At 43.1% G+C, this 23081-nt stretch overlaps 1 protein-coding gene across 1 annotated transcript in view; it reads right to left on the reverse strand.

Annotated features, from left to right (window-relative positions):
• FBXW7 (F-box and WD repeat domain containing 7) overlaps positions 1-23081 on the reverse strand; it is a 1850919-nt gene that overhangs the window by 1197279 nt on the left and 630559 nt on the right. Inside the window, exon 4 of the mRNA XM_044062041.1 lies at positions 8357-8527. The gene's annotated coding sequence lies outside the window, so the exon portion shown is untranslated. The remainder of the gene's footprint in view (positions 1-8356; positions 8528-23081) is intronic.

The following is a 23081-nucleotide window of genomic DNA, read 5'->3' on the forward strand; positions in this document are numbered from 1 at the left end:
GTCGTAGGACTTGAACTCTTTCTGAGGAAGTTTTGCCATCATTTTTGTGCATCTATATCTGCTCCTATAAAAACGATACACTGAGATGGGAACAATGCAGATTTTTCGTAATTTATCGTGATTCCTAGGTGAGAGCAGAGCTGTGATGCGGTGTCTCTTGCTTTTATTAGTAGATGATTGGTGGTGGAGGTAAGGAGCCAGTGATCTAGACACAGAAACACTCTGAATCCTAGATGTCTCAAATGAGCCGTGACTACTGCCATACACTTGGTGAACACTCTGGAGGCTGTAGTGAGACCAAAGGGAAGAGCTCAAAACTGGTAGTGACTGGCTCCTAGCCAAAACCAGAGATGACTCCTGGATGGCCTGTCCATTTTTATGTGGTAGTATGCATCCTGGAGGTATATAGAGCACATCCAATTGTCTTTTCTCAGAAAGGTTGAATATTGACTGCAGTGTTTGTTTAATCTGCTGAGATCCAGTATGGGTTTCCAGTCCCCTGTTTTCTTTGGAATTAAAAAGAACCTTGAGTAAGATCCAGATCCTATTTGGTCTGCGGGGACTGTTTGGATGACTCTTTTGTCTAGCAACTTTTGAATTTCTAGAGTTGCCTGTTCCCTTTGACTGGGTGGAATGTCCAGGATGTTCTTTATGTTTGGGACGGGGAAGGAAAAGTATACAGTAGTCTCTGGAAATGATGCTTTGTACTCACTTGTCTTTTGTTATTGCGAGCCAGGCTTCTGGATACAAAGATAAGCAACCCCCAATTGCTTCCAGAGATGGACAGGAGCGCTGAAAGGGCTTACTACAGAATGATTCCCTGTCCCCCTGATTTTGCGGACCTCCTCTGTCATGTGGTTGGCATCTTCCATTACTGCTTCCCCCTTTGCCCCTGAGGAAAGAATTACCACTTGTGTCGTGAAAACCTCTCTGGGCTTTTCGGAACCACATTTTTCCTCCCTTTTGGCCTTTTGGGGAAGGTCCAGAAGGTAGGGAAAAATGGACTCCTATGGCAGAGTGTTTTTCCTTCTTGCTCACACCTGGTTAGTGTGTCCTTGACTTTTGGCCCAAACAAGGATGAGCCAATCAAAAGGGGCATTAACAAAGGAAGATTTAAAGGGCTCTGCAAAGTCACACAAGTGCATCCAGGAATGTCGCCTTAGGGAAATTCCTGAACCCACTGCTCTACTCGCTCCATCTGCTGCATAAGAAATAAGCCTCAATGGAGGCGTTAACCACAGAGTTTAAGGTGTAGAGCTGAGAGGAAATCTTGTCTGATACCCCTGCAGCTACTGAACCTTGGAGAGCATCTCCTAGCTCTTTTAGGAGATCTCTTTGTAACCTAGTAAAGTGTGTCAGATAATTCAGCAATTTGAGTGCAAAAGTCACTGAAGAGAATGTGCGCTTTCCATATCTGTCCATCATACGAGACTCCTTGTTCGGGGATTGGGCAGACGAAGACGTCTTTGAACGTTCCTTTTTGGTGGCTGCCGCCACCACCATAGAATCTACTGGAACACCCTTGGTAAGAAAATCCTTGTCCGATGGTGCAGTAATAAACTTGTTTGGCCTCCGAGGAACAGGTTCCACTGAGTCTGGAGACTCTCACTCCTTTCGACTAATTCCATGAGCTCGTCGAAAGGTGGAGGGCACCCAAGTGGTGGAAGGGTGAGACCCATATAAAGATGCCTCCTCTAAAGGGTTGATGGACTTCCAGCCACCTCTCCGTTTAAGAATCTCCAGGACATCAGCAAAAGAGACATCCTCAGAGGGCGACTGTGGGGACCCTTCTGACTCATCAAGGTCTGTATCAGAAGTAACAAACTCCTCCAGGGAATCTAATTGGCTCCTCTTGCGAAGTCTATTATGAGGAACCTCTTCAGAAGGGTATTCTGGACAGGTTTCAGAAGACAGGGGTTCACCCAATGGGGCATCCTGAAGCCTAGGGTCTCCACATGTCTGTGGATGGTGTGGTGCTGAGACAGATGCCGGTGCCTTTGGTGGAAGAATGTCAGAACCCGAGAGCGGACCTGTCTGTGGAGACAGCACTCTCTTCATCACCATGAAAACCCCCTGCACCTGATCCGAGGAGACCCCTGGCTCCCAAGAGCCAGAAGGCATCCCCTGAACCATGAGGGTTGGCTCAGAGGCTGATGTAGGAGCTGAGCTCACCCACGCCAAATTCCAAAGAGGCAAGTTCAGATCCGAAAAGTGCCAGATCTGACTCTCCTCCCCAGACCTGACCGGACACTGTCAGCTCCTAGACTGCTTGGGTTTAGACGGAACCGGGGATGTCATTGCAGAAGTTGAGCCCGAAGATCCTGGGATAGGTCTCGGCACTGACGGTTCCACTACAATCTGTTTCAGACATTCCAGCTCCAAGGTCCCAGGGTCAGTTCTGAGGAGGAATCAATGTTGAAGGGGGAGTCTTGGTCAGTTCTCAATCCCTCTGGTTTGGAGCCGACAGCAGTTTGGCAAGTGCCGGTATTCTTAAAAGCCTCCACACCACACGATCCACGTCATCATCAGAAAGATCCACGTCATCATCAGAAAGGCTCCTGGAGGACTGAGAGAAGGAATCAGGAGATCTAGCTGGTTGCAGCAAAGGCAATCTCAAGGTCGGAGAAACCGGCTCCAATTCCGGGGACCGGTTCTGTAACTGAAACTCCATCAGCACCGACACAGAAGGAGCTGAAGGAGATTTTTTGGGCCCAGCAGTCTTTGGTTCCAGAGTTGTCACTTTTGTCAATTTTCTAACTGGCTCCAATTGACCAGAAGAAGGAGATGACCTCTTTCCCCATTTCTTGGACTTAGAGGAAGGCGATTTGGTCAAATATAGAAGTGCCCTGATCTTCAAGAGCTTCAGAGAAGTGGGTCTTCAGTAAACCTCTCACAATCAGTTTATTTTTCCTCTCAAGCAGCACTCTATGGCTGAATGAGTGACAAATGGTGCAGGATTCCTGTAAATGAACTGCTCCAAGGCAGTATACACAAATTTTGTGACCATCAGAGACATTTTCTGGTTACACTTTCCACACTTTTTGAACCCAGAGGGTCTAGGTTTCCTTAGGTTCCTTAGACATTCTTGTATAGAACACCCAAAAACAACAGCAGCTTAACATTATAGCAATAGAACCAAGGCTAGCACTATAATATTATATATACATTTTTTTTAAACACCACCACCAAAGAACAACCTTAATAATTACAGCAGAAAAAAAGTGGCAGTTCTCTAACTTAAACAAAACTGCCTAAGATATGTGGAGAAAAGGAGAAAAAAAAAGGTAGCCCTCTAATTCAAATGAGCTGATGCTTTAAGTTAACGGGAAAAGGGGTAAAATAATTCACTTTACAAGTCTCTTTAACTTAAACGAGCTTGTATGCTATTTAAATATACCAAAGGAAACCCTATAACTAAAAACAGACTTAAGACAGTAAATTAAAGCCAGAATAGGGAGGGGGAAGAAAGGCCTAGCGGAAAAAACAACGTCAGAAACAAAAATCACAACAGCGAACACTCTAAGCTAAGTATCTAATAAAACGCTAAAGTATGGAAGAGGCAAAAAGACACATTTCAACAATAAGTAAATAATTTTCCCACTTAGCCAGAGCCAATATGGAAGCACCTGATCTTGTTTAGCAGCAAACGAGATCTGGGGAGCCTTCCTAGGGCATGATGGGATAGGGATACAGCCACGAGCTAGTGGAAGATCTCGAGCTTTTGTATAAGACCAAGTCGGAACAGAGGATCGGTTCTAAACCCAGCCAGTGAAGAATGAAGGAGAGATGGGACAACATCACATGTAATGTTTCTATCATAAAACAAAAATATGGAAGGTTTTGTTCCTTGAAGGGAACTTGTATGTTCAGCTATGGAGAAACGCTAGCTAACTGTGGATCCTAGAAACCTGCAAGAACAGTGATCTTCAGTGGCAGGAAAACTCAAGAAATGCTTTGTGCCCAAAACATTGATTTTGTACAGCTCTGCTCAAGCAATCTGGGCACATGGAAAACGTCCTTAAGCTCTGGAAGCTGGCTGGTTGTTGTATTCTGTGCAGCATATAACACAGCTCAGATTAATGCAGCAGTGATCAAATGATGATCATCAGCAGGATCATAAACAAAAAGGGGTAGTAGGAATGACAACACAGCAGCAACAAGCACCATTGTTAATACCCTTACTTACCCAGTTTTACTTTTGTTTGGGATGTCACGTCAGTGGTTGCCACCTCTTTCTAGCCACAGCAGTCTCCTACTTTCTTCAACAATGAAACCCAACTATCACAGGTCTTCTCCCATGCAGTTACTCCATCTGTTGGCTGGACATTTTCATCCCGTCTTGCCTTCCTCCTGTCACTCTCAAATCTTCTTTACCAAATCATCATCTGCTTTTTGGCACACTGTGACGAAACTAACGCTACGCTTTCACAATGATGTCCTAATTACTGCATTTGTCCCACAGTATGCATCCTAGTACCTGTCTCAGGGCACTTCATCTAGCTCCCTACTGAAATGTTAGTGCTGTTAATGCCAGGTGCCAACATGCTGGAAAATAATACTGAAAATGCAGGAGAAGGGCGAATATCAAACATCAATCTTCTCCTTTAAACTTTTTTGCAAATGGGAGGGGGGGGGGCGCGGCAAGTCCATCTGCACCCCAAAACTTACACATACTAACTCACAGATTGTCATACCTCTGAGAAAAAGGAATATTCCAAGAAATGGTCATCTCAGACTTAGTATATGTAAGTCCATTTTTTGACCATTCAGTCTCAGCATTTACAGGACTCACTAAGGCGGGTCCTAACATTTCAAACTGCTACCGCTTCATCTCCATCACCTCAAGCTTCCTCAGCTGCTCTTTCACTGCCATACTGAAACACTGGTCACATTGTTATGTCACCTTTACATTTAAGGTTCTCTGGCAGTCTTTTTTTCACATGCTACTCCTTGTTTGGCACAAGGCTGCAATTATCAATTACAGCAGTATTTAAAAAGGTAACTAGACAAGGCCTACACATGTAAAAAAAAAAAAAAATCTGAGTGTGAGTACACAGTTCAATTCATTTTTATGTGCAATATAATAGATACCATACTGAAAAGAATATCATCTCATTTTGGGAGAGATATACAGACGTCAAAGGAGCAAAAAAGTATGATGATTAATTAAGTGTTAATTGAAAATAACACATACCTTGCTGAAAAATACCTTAGAGAAGGATGCACAGAAAGGCAAAGGAGCACCTAATGAACTACCTAAGTACTACTCCACAATGCAAGTCTGCTTGAGCAATGAAGTGTGCACAAACAAAATTAAAAAGCCAAAATGAACCGTATCTCCTTGGGGAGAGGGTGCTGCATGCACTTAAGTGTCTTTGTAGTTTTGTGTGTGTGTGTGTGTGTGTGTGTGTGTGTGTGTGTGTGTGTGTGTGTGTGTGTGTGGTTTTGCTCAGGCAGCTCACTTAACGTTATAAGGAGGGGGTCATCCCTTAAGAAGGGCAGTAATATAAATACACGTCAACCTTAAAACACCATATAAAAATGTTCCTTCCTTTATTCTCTGTATGACAATTATCACTTCTGATTTGCTATTAGAAAAATACTTTAAACATTCTCTATACTACTTCCCATTTTAATAACGATTAACAAGAATGCTGTTGAATTACCCAGCATTATTTTGCCTTGTCAGGTTCTTTACTTTGTGTGCAATTTCACATTATTTATTTTGCCTTTTGGTAGGAACTGTGCATCTGTTAGTATTTAACCACTTTTTTCTTCTTTACAGTCCCCCAAAGCTATAACTCTAACTACCACCAATGCTACTAAGGCAAACATCATATATTTTGTTGGATTTCGTCAGATAAAACTCCTAACTGTCCTTCCCAAAAAGTTTTAAAAAATGCAATAAAAATATTCAATTATTTTCATTTGCAAACATGGAATTCCTGATCACTAAGAAAGCAAGCCTTTATTTCAACATTGATTCCATACTAGCCATCAGGAAAGTGTCATTAAACACAGCCTGACAAAAATCTTTAAGAGCATGCCTATATATTAACTTTAAAGAACTTTCAGCACATACTCCCAAACCTTACAAATGACTGCTACCACTTTAAAAGAGCAGCAGTCCACCATACCATCTTAGCTGCAATCACTGCATCCATTAGAGTGCACCACAGTTCAAAGCCAGCAAGTAGTTGTCAGTGCAGCCAGTAAATCACCTGATCCTATTACAAAATCAATTACTGCAGTGCATTTCCATCACTACACAATCTGATGATAGCAAAATGATATTGGATAGCTACTGCAAGGTCAGGAAAACTGCTAACCAGTTTCTTAATGCGCACTTTTTAGTAAAGGTTCCATATAATGCTATGCGAACTGAAGGATTTTTTTCCACTTTTTTCTCTGTTTTAAAGCAAGTAATCTGTATGTTACCTTTGGCTGACTGTAGCATTCAGTGGTGGAGAATCTCTGCAACTTGTCGGATGTCTGGCTACATGATAACAGATCAGAGCAGCAGGGTGAGCGGCCCAGCCTCTTCATAAAAGAAGAAATGATGCTGTACCCACAGCAACACATTGACTTGCTCATCGGATCAGTTGCTCATCCTCAAGAAATAGCACTAGTACCATCCCATGAACATGTGCTTGTGCACACACTCTATAACTAGCCAAAAGCCTCATTGTGCAGCCCTCCAGCCGAAGTCATTGCCACAGATGAAACTCTAATAATCCCATAAAACAAGTTCTGTGCACATCATTAAATAATCTGCGACGATGTGGACGCACGACCCCAGTACTCCAAGAAAGCTAAACTGCTTTTTGTTTTCTTTAAGCTTTGTAAAACATTTACTGTGAAAACTGAAAGGCATTTGACAGAAATGACATACATTAACAGCTCTTATTTAAAATACATTTATTCCTGTGTCTTTTCCTTCTTTCCATGTTCAGGTTTGACTGCTGCCTACTCTATCGATCAACTCCAGCCAACTTGTTTCCTCTTGTAAGGGTACTCCCATGAAACCAACCAACCAACCAAAATCAGACCCACCCCTTGCTGTCCTCATACACCCTTTTTTAAGGGGCCACGAGGAACCTGCTGGCAAAGGAAGGTTTAGAACTGCTGCTGCTGCTGTTGTGTACAGCAATGCTGCCACTGCTGCAGCTCTGCCTGCAGCAGGTGAAAAGAAAGGCTTCCCAAGCTGGATATGTCTGACTTTGTCAGTCAAAAGCTGATGACCTTTAAGGACTCTTAAGTGTTGACAGGGGCCTGTCAGTCATGCACAGCGGGAGTGACATGGTATTTAATTACACAATTTATACTTCGTTTCAATAACAAGAATCAAGACAGTGGCTGGCAGGGCGAGTAAAATGGCTAAAATGCTGACAACAGTATTCTGCAGTTCAAAGCATACTTAACTGTGTATACAAGATCATTTGCACCATGCAGTTTTACAGCTTTCTAATGAATTCAAAACAGTGCATGTCACATTGATAAAAACCTGACTCAGAATAAGCATTTAATATAATACTGGGAAAGAATCAGACAGCTGCACTCTCTGGTGCACTAGGCAGAATTACTTTCCCTATGCAATCGTTGTGCCTGCTCAGACACTTAGGCACAGCAGAAGAACCGACAGAACTTACATATGTCACATATTCCTAACAATCCTTTCTACTCCACATTAATAAAGAAAGAGCAAACATCTTTATTCTGGCCACGTTTCTTCCACAGCTAATCTCCCAGCTTCTAAGAGAAAGAAAATAATTATGCTCTGTCCTGCAAGATTCTAAGCAAAGTTCATCTACAATTTTATGCAAATCCGACATCTTAGTTTAAAGGGTTAAGCCTACAAGCAGTTATCAACCCTCATCCTGCAGTCCTAGGATCAATCCCCTCAATCTGGGCACATTCACTTAATTAGATGGTGCTTCTGAATCACCAGGAAAACAGGCACTTGTATCCAGTGAGCCAACATGGTTAATAAAGAAATAAAAAAAAGGGGGGGGGACTTCTACTGTACCTTTTCCATGGTGGGTGGTTTCCTTATGTTCTCTGAATTACCCATGACCACAGGAAAACAAAGCAAGTAAATCCACAGAGAACAGCTAGTGTGGTCTAATACTTTTCGCTGTAATATCACATAAATGGACAAAAGTAACAAATAAAAAGTTTTACCCCCTTCCTATGGAGGGTTTCCTGGCTGAGTTTGCATAACCACTGACAGTATAATTTAGAAAGTTATTCAAAACATAATCCACTTGCCCCAACAAACTTAACTGTTTGTATATAACTTCAGTTATTAATATTCCACAGCTATAATTAAAAATAAATCAAGTGCTTCTTTACTTGCCTGCTGGAGGTACAGGTGGCTGCACAGAGTTCTAAATCCTTAAATACAGATTCAGCCAAGACAGCAGTGCCAAGCACTTCACAATTCCCGCACAGTTCTGCTAGTCCTGCTCCTACACTTCTGATCCTCACAGAAGTCAGTCTATGTCTGAATAATAAAGCAGGTGCAGGGCTACAAAAGGAAGAAAAAAATAACTGAAATTGCCATCTTTATTTAAAATATCATTAAATCAAGGAGAACCATTTTGTAAGGAAAGGCTGCAGCTAACACATTTACATTCAAACAATATATACCATCTTCCCAATGCATTTACCATTCAAAAAGGTCAAGACTAGCAAAACGTTAACAGTTTCCACTAAACTGTTATTCACACTACTGCACACAGGCCTGTGAGATGTTAAAAAAAAAAACTTGTTCCTTAGTTAATTCACTGTAGTCAAGCAGGTAGCTAACAAAACGGTTAACTGTATTCAGTTCAATCCATTAAACTGCATCTTCCCTTGCTGTCCAGTGTGAATTGCATTTAGTCCCATTTTACAGCTATAAAGCAAGTATGCATGTTTTCTAGTAACCATACTTCCTTTACTGCCCTGTACATTAACTACAACTACACTAATGTTCTCCTTTAAATTTACATGCTCTTGGCCTGTTAGTGTGCATCATTTCTTACATACACACACACACACACACACACACACACACACACACACACACACACACACACACACACACACACACACACACACACACACACACACGCACACATGCACACATGCTAAAACATGTCAGAGAGCACAACGGCTTGTCCTGTTCAGTTTGCCTATTTGTGTTAACCTTATAGCCATTCATTAAATAATCATCCAGAATGATACGAATCATTTTTCTCCATGCCATTTCATAAAAAAGTATGAATACAAATGTTACTTTTTTCCGGCTGGTAAAGCACAAAATCAATATCATCAGGAGTCTATAGGACAGCTTTAAAATATAGTGTCTCTCTCCTTTAATTACATTTTATTTGTTGACTAGGTTAGTGGCCTCTTTTTATGGAAGATCTGAAGTGCTACATTTACAGGTAGAGGAAATTTGGGAAGGGCATTGGGGAACTTCCCTTACTCCTTTTGATAGGTGTTATGGGATCTTTTACATTGCCCTGAGCTACTACCAACTCAAGCAACTGGAACCTTGGTTTAACACAGCTTACCCCAGAGGTGAAATATTCAGGAGTGCAGTGCCTTCCTAATGCTGTACTGCTATGTCAGCAATGTAATCACCTGGAGTGGGAATAGGATCCACAGCCTTCTGGGCTTTCAGCACCAAAAGAGTATCTACTAACTGTTGCACAACTAACACTACAAATTAAAAAATGTGAAACACAAAATGTCATCTTTATAGTGCTTTTTTTATAAAGCAACACATTCCTATGATATGGTGACAAAATATTTATGTTTTGACATAATGAAAATATGAAACTCCAAACAAATAAGTTATAAGGCAGGAAAGCTATGCTTCCTTAGAGACCCACTTATACATGGGATGAGACATAGGTTCATAGGTTGGTACTAGGCTATCGGCCCAAGGGCCTATACAAGCATAGCCATAACAATTCCCTGGATATTTCTTCCACACATTACTTACTTCCCTGGACCCCTGTCTAGCAGGGCAACTGACGTGATCCCTGGGGTGAATTTCCTATCTCCTATCCAATCGTCAAGGTTCCTTTTGAAGAGGGCCAAGGAGGCGCTCTGCTTGACATGTATGGGGAGTTCTCTGGGTCAGGAACCTATCCCGCCAGCATGTTTTGTTCATTGTGATAACAAGGTCTAGATCCCTGGAGTGTGTGGCTCTAAGGGATTGAGATTTCTTTAAGTGAAGCATGTCCAACAGCTCAGAGTTTGACATGGCCTTGTATGTTAAGCAGAGATCGCTTGGAGTAGACAATGTGCCACAGAGTATAGCTGGAGTTTTTTTAGACTGTCAGCATAGGGCATCTGCTTTAGGCCTGTGATTCTTTTAGTGAGGTATTTCTGCAGCCTTTCCAGCTGTTGCAGATGTCTTGTGAGGTACATACCAAACGGGGAGTTTTACTCTATAATGGGTCTAATGAGGGAGGAGTACAGTGGGACAATGACCTCCTTTTTTCTGGATGAAAAGCCCTTAGTGATGAGGTGTGCCACATAGAAGGATTTCCTGACTATTGTGGCGATGTGGTTATCAAAGGTGAGACCACTGTCCACCTGTGTCCCTAAGTCTCTCATCACACTTTCAGTGTTTAGTGTACTGCCACCTATGTGGTAATTCATGGGTACATGGTTTTTCCCAAAGAGGATAACTATACATTTCTTGGCATTAAGCTTGAGCCCATGCATGGCTCTGGCACGACATGCAAGCTAGGTACATTAATTGTGTGAAACATTCTATACACTAAGTGCAAAATGTCATGGCAACACAGACTCCATACATACAGGATAACAAATCATACCAATGGCTGGTTGGCTTTTTTGTAAAGTCTACAATATCGAAAAAGAGCAGAGACCTCAAGAGCAGAAAACACCAACTAGCATTTCCACAGACTTGCTTCTAAGACCATGTTTCACCAACTGACTGTCAGTTCCCCCATTATACGATGCAACCCACAGGGTCTGACCAGTCAGTTTTTTCTTTTTCTCTAATCTAACAGAAAAGAACTTTGTTCGCTGACCACACCAACATATGCATAAAATAAGCCTGACTGTGCTACCTTAAATACTGCTGTGTATCTGTGAATGATGCAGTTTACATAAGTCTTCCCAGTGAAACATCTGCTTCACAGGCCTACCCAGACAATGAAGTGAACTATGAACCTAGTAGGACCACAGATTAGGCACATTTAAAGTGAATTACAGTCATGAAAACAACCAAGTCTTCAGTGTACAAAAATGAGATTACGTAATGAGAACAAAGTTCAACACCTAAGCACAATCAAACCTAGTACAAAACAGTTAACCATGGGAATCTGTATACAGTCCCATAACGCTGTGTGATGTAGACTGCCTGCTGTTTTTTTTTTACTTAGTAAAGTGCAGTTTATGTTCAAGTAGGGTGACTACTACTGTAAGAGTTATTCATAACACACGGAAAGAACCTGCAAACTTATGTTTGCCAAAGCAGTCCAACTCCCAGATCTCTGCATACAACAATAAGCAAGATAACATCCCTCATGAAGATGCACTCTGGTGACTCTGGTGAACTAGACAAAAGGGACACTGATTTGCATCATCTGTTCTTTTCTTTTTCTGTAAACCGCATGCCCTTTGAGAGGGAAACCAAATGTTTATACAGCTTATTACAACATTTAGAAGGACAGGCCCCTTCTGGTTTTCCACCCCCCATTATGATATGCTTCTAGCACAAGAGGTAAATGAAGGTGGTCACCTCAAAGGGAAAGGCAAGTGGAAGCTAATAGTGAAAACAATGACCCTACTCCAATAACTTCTATTATGATGAGTTCTCGCATTACTGAATTATGCTCTTCATAAGGGCAACCCATAGCAACCCAAAGCTGGTGGGGGGGGGGTTGACTCACAACAGCTGGCTTGAATTCTTCAAAGGATACTTTGATGCTGCCACCTCTAAGCTCATTCTACACCTGGATGGGGCACCCAGCTTATAGTGCTGCAAAAATGAACTGACGACCAAGTGAATGTCGTGGAAATGGTCTGCATTGAAACCTGCCTAAAAGGCTGTAAAAGTGAAAGCTTCTTCAGTAAAGTGCCCTCTCACTTGCTACTGCAGGGGATTGCCTTTACTGTCATAGCAGAAGACAATGCCCTTTGCTAACCATTTGGACAGCATCTGCTTAGTGTCTAGTTTTCATCTTTTATCCCCTGCATGAACACAAGTAACCAAGACATTTTTTAATGGGTTTCATCCCATTTAAGTTCACCCTGAGGCTAACCATCATTGTTAGGAGATAGTGAATAGTTGTTCTGACATTAAAACATAAAACTCTGAAATCCTCCTTGTGAAAGCAATGACAACCAGGAAAGTACAGTTGTGTACACTTACCATAAATATAGATATTCGAGTGTATTCACTGTTGCAGTTATTACATTTGGGTAATCTGCTGGCAGGCTGCCCTCAAGTCGGCCTGAATAACAAAGTCTTGGGTCCTGCGTCAGTTGCTGTCTCCTCTTCATGACGTCAGGTCGTCAGTGGTATAAAACATGCAGCCAATGCCATTTTATTCAGTTTTTCTTGCCCCAGATGTCAGGTGCCCCCCAAATGGGGAGCATATATATATATATATATATATATATATATATATATATATATATATATATATATATAAACAGAAATATATGTAAATGCACTTTTAGCAACATAAACTTTACCTTCATCTAAAAGCAAATACACCACAAAGGCTTTAGTATATAGAGAAGGAAAGAAAAGTTATAGAAAAGGGGGATGGCGGGTGGGTAACCCGGACTGCAACAGTGAATACACTCGAACATCTATATTTATGGTAAGTGTACACAACTGTACTATGTCCTTCGTGTTTCACTGTTGCAGTCATTACATTTGGGTAGAATCCCAAAGCTATGGATGGGAGGATGGAACTAAACAGCATTAGGAGCGGCTATAAGGCCCTGCAGAACTGCAGTGGCAAAGCCTGCCCTGGATTTGGAGAAGAGAGGCAAATGATAATGCTTTGTGAAGGTATGAACAGAGCTCCAAGTAGCAGCCTCTAGAATGTCTTTGGTTAGAACCCCTCTGAGAAAAACTGCTAAGGTAGAGGCAGACCTGGTGGAATGTGACCTGATCCCCTTGGGCACAGGTTTACCATGGTGCAAGTAGCAGAAACGAATGCAGTGGCTTATCCACTTAGAAATAGTCTGCTTTGAAATAGCCTTCCCCTCTGACCCTGCAGCAAATGCTAGCAGTAGTTGCTCAGACTTTCTTAGAGATTTGGTCCTGTTTATGTAGAATCTTAGTTGTCTGTGTACATCCAATGAATGCAGAATCCGCTCCCCCTTGTTTTGCGGATTTGGGTAAAATGTTGGCAGGTGAATTGTCTGGTTAAGAGCCACACTGGATGCCACCTTAGGCATAAAAGAAGGATTGGTCCTGAGGGACACCCTGTCTGGGTAAAATGTAATAAAAGGCTCCACAGCCATGAGAGCTTGAAGTTCTGAAACCCTTCTTGCTGAAGTGACTGCCAAGAGAAAAGCTGTTTTCCAGGATAGAAATTTTATATCTGCAGTAGTTGCTGGTTCAAAAGGAGGCAGGGTGAGTTTTTCCAGTACAAAATTGAGGTCCCATGCAGGAGTTGGTGATCTTCTGGGAGACCTTAAATTTTTAGCCCCCCTAAGATACTGTTTAAGCAGAGGATGAGAAAAGAGGGGAGGCTCTGTGTTGTAATGAGCCGAGATGGCAGAGGCATGGATTTTTATTGAAGAAAAAGATAGGCCCTTGTCAAGCATCTCAGTCAAATATTGTAAAATGTGAGGAATATTGGGCTTTGCTGTGTCTGTTCCTTGTGCTTGGTTCTAAGCACAGAATCTCTTCCATTTATCAGCATAAGAGTTTCTAGTACTAGGCCTTCTGGCTTCCAAAATGACATCCAACACAGATTTACTGAGAGGTGTTGTTTCAATAATTAAATGATAAGCCATGCTGCAAGATTCAGAGTTTGGAGCGGAGTGTGCAGAATTTGAATGTTCTGCTGAGACAGTAGATGAGGTATTTGAGGGCAGTACCAAGAAGGAAGTGGAGACGTATTCCTTAGAATTGGGTACCGGTGCTGGTCGAGGCCAGTCCACAGCAACTAGGATCATTTTTGTTTTTTCCTGTCTGACTTTTAATAAGACCTTGGAGAGAAGAGGCAGAGGGGGGAAAGCATAGACTGATAGGTTTTTCCAACTGAAGGATAGGGCATCCACTTTCCATGCTCTTTTCTTTGATAAGCTCTTGTGCAGAATTTGTCCAGCTGATAATTTTTGGGAGAGGCAAATAGATCTATGTCTGGGCTCCCCCATTTCTGTGTTAACCTGCTGAAGATTTGTGGATCCATTTGTGCGGGTCCATAAGATTTCTTCTTAGGTCGTCTGCCAGAGTATTTTGCTTTCCTGGCAGGAATTGAGCAGGCATTGTCATTGTATTTGGTTAAGTCAAAGCTGTGTTCCACAATGCCATGGCTAGTCTGCAAAGGGGGTAGGAATATGTACCCCCCTACTTGTTTATGTACCACATAACCGTGGTGTTGTCCGTCTTTATCAGTAGGTTTTCCTGGATGAAGTAAGTCCTTGAAGGCTGTCAGAGCATTCTGAACAGCTAGCATCTCTTTCTGGTTGATATGCAGATGCATTTGTTTTGTGCTCCATTTGCCCTGAATGCATCTCCCCGCCAGGAGGGCCCCCCCAAGCATAATCTGATGCGTCTGTAGTTAGGGTTTGGGTGGCAGGGGGTAGAGTGAATGACAGTCCCTTGTTTTGGTGACATGTCTCTGCCCACCAAAGAAACTCCTGTTGTAGGCAGGGAATGAGAGGAATCTTTGTTTCCAGACTGTAACAATGCTGACTCCATAAACTTTATAGGTACCATTGAAGTTTCCTCATATGCAGTCCCGCATATGGAATTAGTAGAATGCAGGATGCCATGAACCCCAAAGCCAGCAGAATTTGTCTTGCAGATAACTGGGTTTTTGTTACCATTTGTTTGAAGTATGTTGTCAGTTGCCTTTGTTTGTCTGGCGTAAGGTAAGCCATCTGGGCAGTTGTATTCAAGCTTGCACCCAGGAATGTAATTACTTGAGAGGGTGCCAGTTGGGATTTCTTTTCGTTTGTGTACCCTAGGCATGTTAGAAGTCTTTTTACAAATACCAGATGTTGAAGAAGAGTGTCCTTGTCCTCTGCTTGAACGTGACAGTCGTCCAAATAAGGATAAATTTGTATTCTTCTTTGTCTGCAAAATGCAATTACTGGTGCCAGGCACTTTGTAAAGACCCTGGGCGCAGTAGATAAGCCAAAGGGCAGTGCAGGGAATTGGTAATGCAAAAAACCTGCCTTAAAGCGGAGGTATCTTCTGCATGATTCCCTTATTGGGATATGCAGGTATGCCTCTTTTAAGTCTAGAGTCACTAACCAAGCGTTCCTGCCCAGCATAGCATAGGCAGTAGCTGTTGTAAAGTCAGCATTTTGAATTTTGGAATGTCCAGGAAGGTGTTCAAAATCGATAAGTCCAGTATTGGACGCCAGACATTGTCTTTTCTGGGTACCAGGAAAAGTCTTGAATAAAAACCTTGTCCTTTTTCCTTTTCTGGCACTGGTTGAATAGCCCCCATATCCATGAGGGACATAATTTGATTCTGAGCCTCTGCCCACTGATTTTCCGGCAGATCTGGCCAACCGTTTGGAATTGGCAAAATATGGAAATGAAATCTGTACCCCTGGGATACTATGTTTAATACCCACTTGTCCTGTGTGATTAACTGCCAATTTTGAGCATGAAGTGCTAGTTTTCCCCCCAAGGGGGCTGCCAAAAGTAAGTGCTTGGTGAAGGTAGAGGAAAGTCATTGAGACTGCTTACTGTAGGGTTGTGCTTTGTTTCCTCCAGATTTGGAGGTGGAGGCACCCCATTGCTTTGACCTGTAAGAACCCTGTGGTTGGTATCTGGAGCCTTTTGAGCATCTGGATTTGCCTCGAGTGGCTCTGTTGGATACAGGAAAGGACCCATTTTTAGTAGGCCAGTGCCTACTGAACCTGGGTGTCTGCACTTGCAAGAAATCTTTTACAGTTTGCATAGATTTACCTTTGTCTTCCATTTTCTTTAAAACCTCTTCTGTCTTATTACCAAACAGAGTATCATGCTGCAAGGGGGGCATCCAACAATTTAGCTTTAACATAATCAGGCAGATTTTGCTCTTTGAGCCAGGCATGCCTTCTAATCACAGATCCAGTAACTGCGGCCCTGCAAGAGGCCTCCAAGGAATCAAAACCACATTGCAAAGTATGCTTTCCAACTTGTTCTGCTGAACGCAATAATTCCTGTAACTCTATTTTCCACACAATCAGAAATCAACATCATTTTCTGTTTCAGTAAGCCCATAGCATGCTGTTGATATTTAAGCATATGAAACTGGCAGTTTAAGGCCCTGATTGCCAAGGTTGCAGACGTATAAACCTTCTTTCCCCATCTATCCAGCGCCCTGGAATCTCTATCAGAGGGGGGGTAGGATTTTTGGCTGTAGAGGCCTTTACACCCTTGGGACCCTGTGAAATAGTCTCAGGATCAGCAGCAGGATTTTTGAATAGAAATTTGTGGGAGTCAGGAACCCTGTAATATCTGTCTGGCTTACTAGGAGCCGGAGGGAGGGAATCAGGAGCCATGCTTGATTCTGAAAACACACCATCAACAATGTCTAATACAGGAGGTATTGCCAAAGGCCTATGCTGAGGAAAAAGAAGGAAATCCCTAAGCCTCTTTTTTGATTCGGAGAAGTCCTGACTCTCCCAGTGAAAATGTTCCCTTAAAGTACGCAAATTCTCTCCAAAAGAGTAATCCGCAGGAGGAGATGCAGATGGGATGGATTTTTCTGCATCAGAATCCTCATAGGGTGGAATAGAAAATTCTTGATCAGAAGAGGAATCAGAAGAAATGGAAACCTGATCTGAAGATTCATAATCATTGCCTTGCCTAGGACTCTTGGGGGGGGGGGGGTTTAGGAACCCCTGATCAAGGTAATTCAGTCCTCAGCCATTTGATCATCTGTTTTTTAGGCAGAGGAGACTGAGCACGTGGCTCATGCATCGGTTTTTTAGACATAGAAGATTTTTTTGATCTTGTTTTTGAGGCTGGCGTCGGTTTAACATAAAAATGTTGAGGCCTGAAAACACCCTCAGAAGCCGGTGCCTGCTCAGTGGCTCCAGACCCATCCAAGGGAGAGACATCCACAGGTTCAATACTCTGAGACTCTCGTGGCATACCAGACTCCGAATGGGTCTCGGTAGAGGCCTGCGACTCAAAAGTAGCAGGCATCAGGGGCTGTGAAAGCGCCTCACTGAGTACCGGCGAACCGGCAACTGGTTTAGGAGAAGCTTCGTCACCAGTTTTGGACCTCGACGTCTGTCACTGTCTTTTTCTTTGCATTTTTTGTAAACTCCGGTAGTCGGATTGCTAACCGACGACATTTCAGGATAATTAAATCTTGATCCAAAATATTTAGAAGCAAAAATATACAGACACTTAATAGTGTGTTGGCTAAATCTAGCACAAAACCGACAGCAAGGCACGTTATGATCTGGGCCTAGGCAAGGAATACAGTACAAATGAAAATCCTTATGAGGTATTTGCTTCCCACAAGTAATGCAATTATTAACTTTTACTGACATTGGTAAGGAGCAAGAAAACGTTTCCCCAATGGGGTAACTTGGCTTTAGTTTGAAGACTTTGGTTCTGAAACTCGAATGCGAAAATTTCAGGAGTCGGCCAACCGGCACTTGCAAACTGCTTCTGCTTCAGGAACCGCGCGGCAAAGAAAGACTGAATAAAATGGCATCGGCTGCATGTTTTATACCCCTGACGACCTGACGTGATGGAAGAGGAGATGGCAACCAACGCAGGACCCAAGACTTTGTTATTCAGGCCAGCTGACGGCAACCTGCCAGCAGATTACCCAAATATAATGACTGCAACAGTGAAACACAAAGAAAGTACAGTTTTGTACCTACCATAAATGTAGATGTCCGAACTGGATAGCATCTGCAGTCATAACAAGTGGGTTGTCCTGTCGTCAGGCAGCCCTGCAGTCGGCCGGATTCCAAAGTCCGGGTCCGGCTTCGGCTGATGTCGCACTCCACCCGACGTCATCTCTGTTGGTCTTCGGGTATAAAAGCATCAGCCGACGCCATTTTCCTCAGTGTTTCTTGCCCCAGATGCCAGTAGCCCTCTTGCAGGCTAAAATTTGGATAGATGCCAATGTTTCCAAATAGATAGAGGTAAACACAACAATAAGCATATATGTACATATATACAAACAAATACACCATAAAAGACTCCCCAACAGCTAGCTATTAGGAGGGTAAACACCCTAGGAGTACCACAGAGGGAAGGAGGGAGGGTAATCCTGACTGCAGATGCTATCCAGTTCGGACATCTACATTTATGGTAGGTACAAAACTGTACTATGTCCTTCATGGATGCATCTGCAGTCATAACAAGTGGGTAGAATACCATAGCCAACTAGGTGAGGAGGATAAAAGTAGATTATGGTGTGTTTAGGATCCCTTGCAGTACAGCAGTGGCAAACCCTGCTCGGGATCTGGAATATAGAGGCAAATTATAATGCTTGGCAAATGTATGCACGGAGGTCCAAGTAGCCGCCTCAATAATGTCTTTGGTTGCCACTCCTCGTAAGAAGGCTGTGGTAGTGGCTGTTGCTCTTGTAGAATGAGGTCTTATGTTCTGTGGAATTGGTTTTCCATGGAAGGAGTAACAGTATCGTATGCAATTTCCTATCCATTTGGAGATTGTCTGTTTGGAAATAGCTTTTCCTTCCCTTCCTGTTGCATAGGCTACAAAAAGTTGGTCAGTCTTTCTGCTATTTTTTGTTCTGTCCAAGTAGTAGCGTAGCTGTCTATGTACATCCAAGGTATGCAGTATTCTTTCCCCTCTGTTTTGTGGGTTGGGAAAGAAGGTAGGTAGGTGGATTGCCTGGTTCAAAGATACTCTGGATACCACCTTGGGCATAAATGTAGGATTAGTCCTCATGGACACTCTATCTTGGTGGAAGATTAGGAAGGGTTGCACTGCCATTAAGGCCTGTAGTTCTGAAACCCTCCTTGCTGAAGTAATTGCCAGTAGGAAAGCAGTTTTCCATGACAGGTGTTGTAGGTCTGCTGTTGCTGCTGGTTCAAAGGGTGATATTGTCAACTTTTCTAGCACAAAGTTTAAATCCCAAGCTGGTAATGGTGGTTTCCTTGGAGGTTTTACATTCTTGATTCCTCTGAGGAACTGCCTGAGCAAAGGGTGCGAAAAAACAGGTGGATCAAAGCTGTATTCTGCTGAAATAGCTGATGCATGTATCTTGATGGAGGAGTAGGACAGGCCTGAATGAAGAAGTTCGCCAGATACTCCAGAATGTTAGGCATATCTATGTTTGACACATCTTTTCCTCTTCGGTACTCCAAATGACAAACCTTTTCCATTTTCCAGCATAGTTCCTTCTTGTTGAAGGTCTGCGTGCTTCAAGAATAATGTCTTTAACTCTTTGAGAAAGTTCTGGATTAGCTGCTGCTATGTGATGTTCCATGCAGTCAGTTGTAGCGTTTTAGGTTTGGATGTATGATGCTGTAGTTGTTCTGAGTTAACATCAAAGGCATCAGGGTATTGGCCACATATTGTTCGAGACATGCTCTTCAGTAGTGGGTACCAGTGTTGTCTTGGCCAGTTTGGGGCTATCAGGATTATCCTTGGACGTTCTTCCTTGATTTTTAGTAGTACCTTGTGTATCAAAGGAAGAGGTGGGAATGCATATGCTGTTAGGCCTTTCCAGTTGAAGGAGAGTGAGTCCACTTTCCATGCTAGTGGATGGAATGTCCTTGTGCAGAATTTTTGAGCTGGTGATTGAGAGGTGATGCGAATAGGTCTATCTGTGGCATTCCCCATTTCTTTGAGATGGTCTTGAAGATGTCCGGGTGCAGTTTCCATTCGTGGGCATCGGAAGTGGTTCTGCTTAATATGTCTGCTAGAGTATTGTCTTTCCCCGGTACAAATATTGCCTGTAACTGAATGTTGTAGCTGAGTGCCAGGGTCCACAGCTCCAAGGTCATTCTGCATAGGGGGTATGAATGAGTGCCTCCCTGTTTGTTGATGTACCACATGACTGTGGTGTTGTCTGTCCTTATCATCAACTGGCCCTCTTTGAGGAATGGTTTGAACTTTTGGATTGCCAGTTTTACTGCCAGCATTTCTTTTAGATTGATGTGCAGGTGTAGTTGATCCTGTGTCCACAATCCTTGCACGCATTTGTCCAGCATGTGGGCCCCCCATCCTAGGTCTGAAGCGTCTGTTGTGATGGTCTGGCTTGGTTGACATCTGCGAAAGGGTAGGCCTGGGTTTGACTGGCATGCCTGAGCCCACCATAGGCACTCCTGTTTTAAGCATGGAATTAGTGGGATTTCTGTTTCTAGACTGTGTCTGTGTTGGGACCATAAATTCTTTAGGTACCACTGTAGTTTCCTCATATGTAGTCTGGCAAATGGGACCAAGATTATGCATGATGCCATGAAGCCCAAGGCCTGCAGAAATTTTCTTGCTGTTAACTTGTTCAGTTTTGTTAGTGCCAAGAAGTAAAGTGGAAGTTCTTTTGTTTTTCTGTAGTCAGGAATGCCATTTGTTGTACTGTGTCCAATTCAGCCCAAGAATGTCCTTGTTTGGGATGGTATCAGCCTTGACTTTTGTAAATTGACTGTGTATCCCAGTCCTTGTAGCAAGTAAATGACCCTTTGTAAATCTGTTGTCAGCTTGCTTTTGTTGTCCCCTTGTAGCAGGCAGTCGTCCAGGTATGGGTAAATTTGAATTCCTGTAGTCTGCAATGGGCGATTACTGATGCCAGGCATTTTGTGAATACTCTGGGCGCAGTAGATAAGCCAAAGGGCAATGCTGAGAATTGATAGTGCTCTGATCCTGCAAGAAATCTGAGGTATCTTCTGCAGATTGGTCGAATGGGGACGTGCAGGTATGCCTCCTTGAGATCTAGAGTTACCAGCCAAGACTCCTTGCCCAGCATGGGAAGAAGTTGCTGTAGGGTCAGCATTTTGAATTTTGGGACAATGATGTATGTATTTAAGGTGGACAGATCGAGAATTGGTCTCCAACTTTCTTACTTGGTACTAGGAATAGTCTGGAATAGAACCCTTTCCTTGTTCTGCTGTTGGCACTCTTTCCACAGCTCTCATGTTGGCTAACTCCATTATCTGGTAGAGCCTCTGTTTTTTGATTTGGAGGTAGATTTGGCATTCCTCTTTTGACTGGTAAAGTGTGGAAGTGAAACCGGTAACCTTGATCTATGGTTTGTAAAATCCACTTGTCTTTTGTTATGTAGTGCCAGTTCTTTGAAAATAAGGTTAACTTTCCGCCTAGAGGAGCTGCTATTTGTTCCCTGGTAGGCGGAGTTAGGATTAAGTCACTGTGGTTGTGCTGATGTAGTGGCAGTGGCTGTGTCTGTGCCTCTGTTGTTACCTTGCCACTGTCGTCCTCTGTAGGCACCTCCTCTGGGTTGGTTTCTGCCTCTGGGACGTCTATTCCTGCCCCTTTGAATTTTTGTCGAGTCAGGAAAGGTCCAATTTTTGGCAGCCCAGTTCCTGGTAAAGCTTGGGGGTTGAACCTGCAAGAAATCTTTAACAGTTTGAACAGATTTTGCCTTTTCTTCCATTTTCTTCATAACCTGCTGGGCAGGTGTACCAAACAAACTTGTGTTGTCCATAGGAGCATCTAGCAACTTGGCTTTAACATGATCCGGTAAAGCTTGTTCCTTTAGCCATGCATGCCTTCTTATCACTGTGCCTGTCATGGCTGATCTAAATGAAGCCTCCAGTGCATCATAGCCACATTTTAAGGAATGGTTGCTAACCTGTTGTATGTTATTTACCATCTCTAATACATATTTCTTATCAAGAGATTCATCAGTGGTTAGTTTTTAGTTAACTGATCAAGCATAAACTCTTGGTATTCTATCATGTGAAACTGACACTGTAAAGCTCTAGCTGAGAGAGTACCTGAAGTGTAGACCTTTTACCCCATCTGTCTAATGACCTTGCTTCCCTTTCAGAAGGAATAGGGTTTTAGCTGTGGTCTGGCTACTGCCTTGGGACCCTGGGATATAGTTTCTGGGTCTGCAAGTGGGGCCTTGTAAAGGTGGTGATGAGTATCTGGCACCCTGTAAAATCTGTCTGGTTTGGCAGGGGCTGGGGTAAAGAATCTGGAGCGGAGCAAACATCATTAAAAGCATCATCCACCACAGATAGAACAGGAGGTATAGCTAAGGGCCTGTGCTGTGGGAGGTGCAGAAAGGTTCTAAGTCTTTTTCTGGAGTCTGAAAAATCCTGTTGCTGCCATTGGAACTGTTCTCGCATGGCATGCAAGGTTTCCCCAAAGGAGAATTCTTCTGGTGGGGAAGCAGCAGGAATGGATTCTTCAGCATCAGAATCTTCAAAATTGGAGAAGGGAGCCTCTGGCTGGTCAGTTATGTCTGATTCATCAGCAGAATCATCAGAAGACACTGGCTCAGGGGGCTCTGGCCTAGGTCTCTTCTCTGGGGGCTGAGAGGCCCTGTCTGGGTGAGATTGAGATCCTCTAATTAAAGAAATTAAATCTTCTGCCAAAGAAAGCATTTGAGAACTAGAAGAGGGCCTGGATGTGGGGGTTTAACAGGCACTGATTTAGTAGTCTTGGCTGCTTTAGCCCTGGCGAAGGCCTTAATGGACATGGCTGCTGGAGGCCTAGCAGCACCACGTGCTGGGGTAGAGACATCCAAGGGGATGGTGTCTGATAAGTCAACCACCGTAGTGGGTAAAAATTCTGAGGTCGATTCAAGAGTTGTAGCAGGGGCCTCAGTAGTAAGAATAGGTTCAGCTGTGCTTAGATTAGTTTTCGGTTTCGCGAAACAGAGACACTCGGTTTGCTTTACCGTGGTTTCGGCGGAAACCGCGGACCGCGAGTGTCGGTCTTTATCTTCGTTTTTGGAAGA

Source organism: Protopterus annectens, chromosome 2.part1 (assembly GCF_019279795.1).
Source record: "Protopterus annectens isolate FY-2018-M chromosome 2.part1, PAN1.0, whole genome shotgun sequence".
Taxonomy (NCBI): Eukaryota; Metazoa; Chordata; order Ceratodontiformes; family Protopteridae; genus Protopterus; species Protopterus annectens.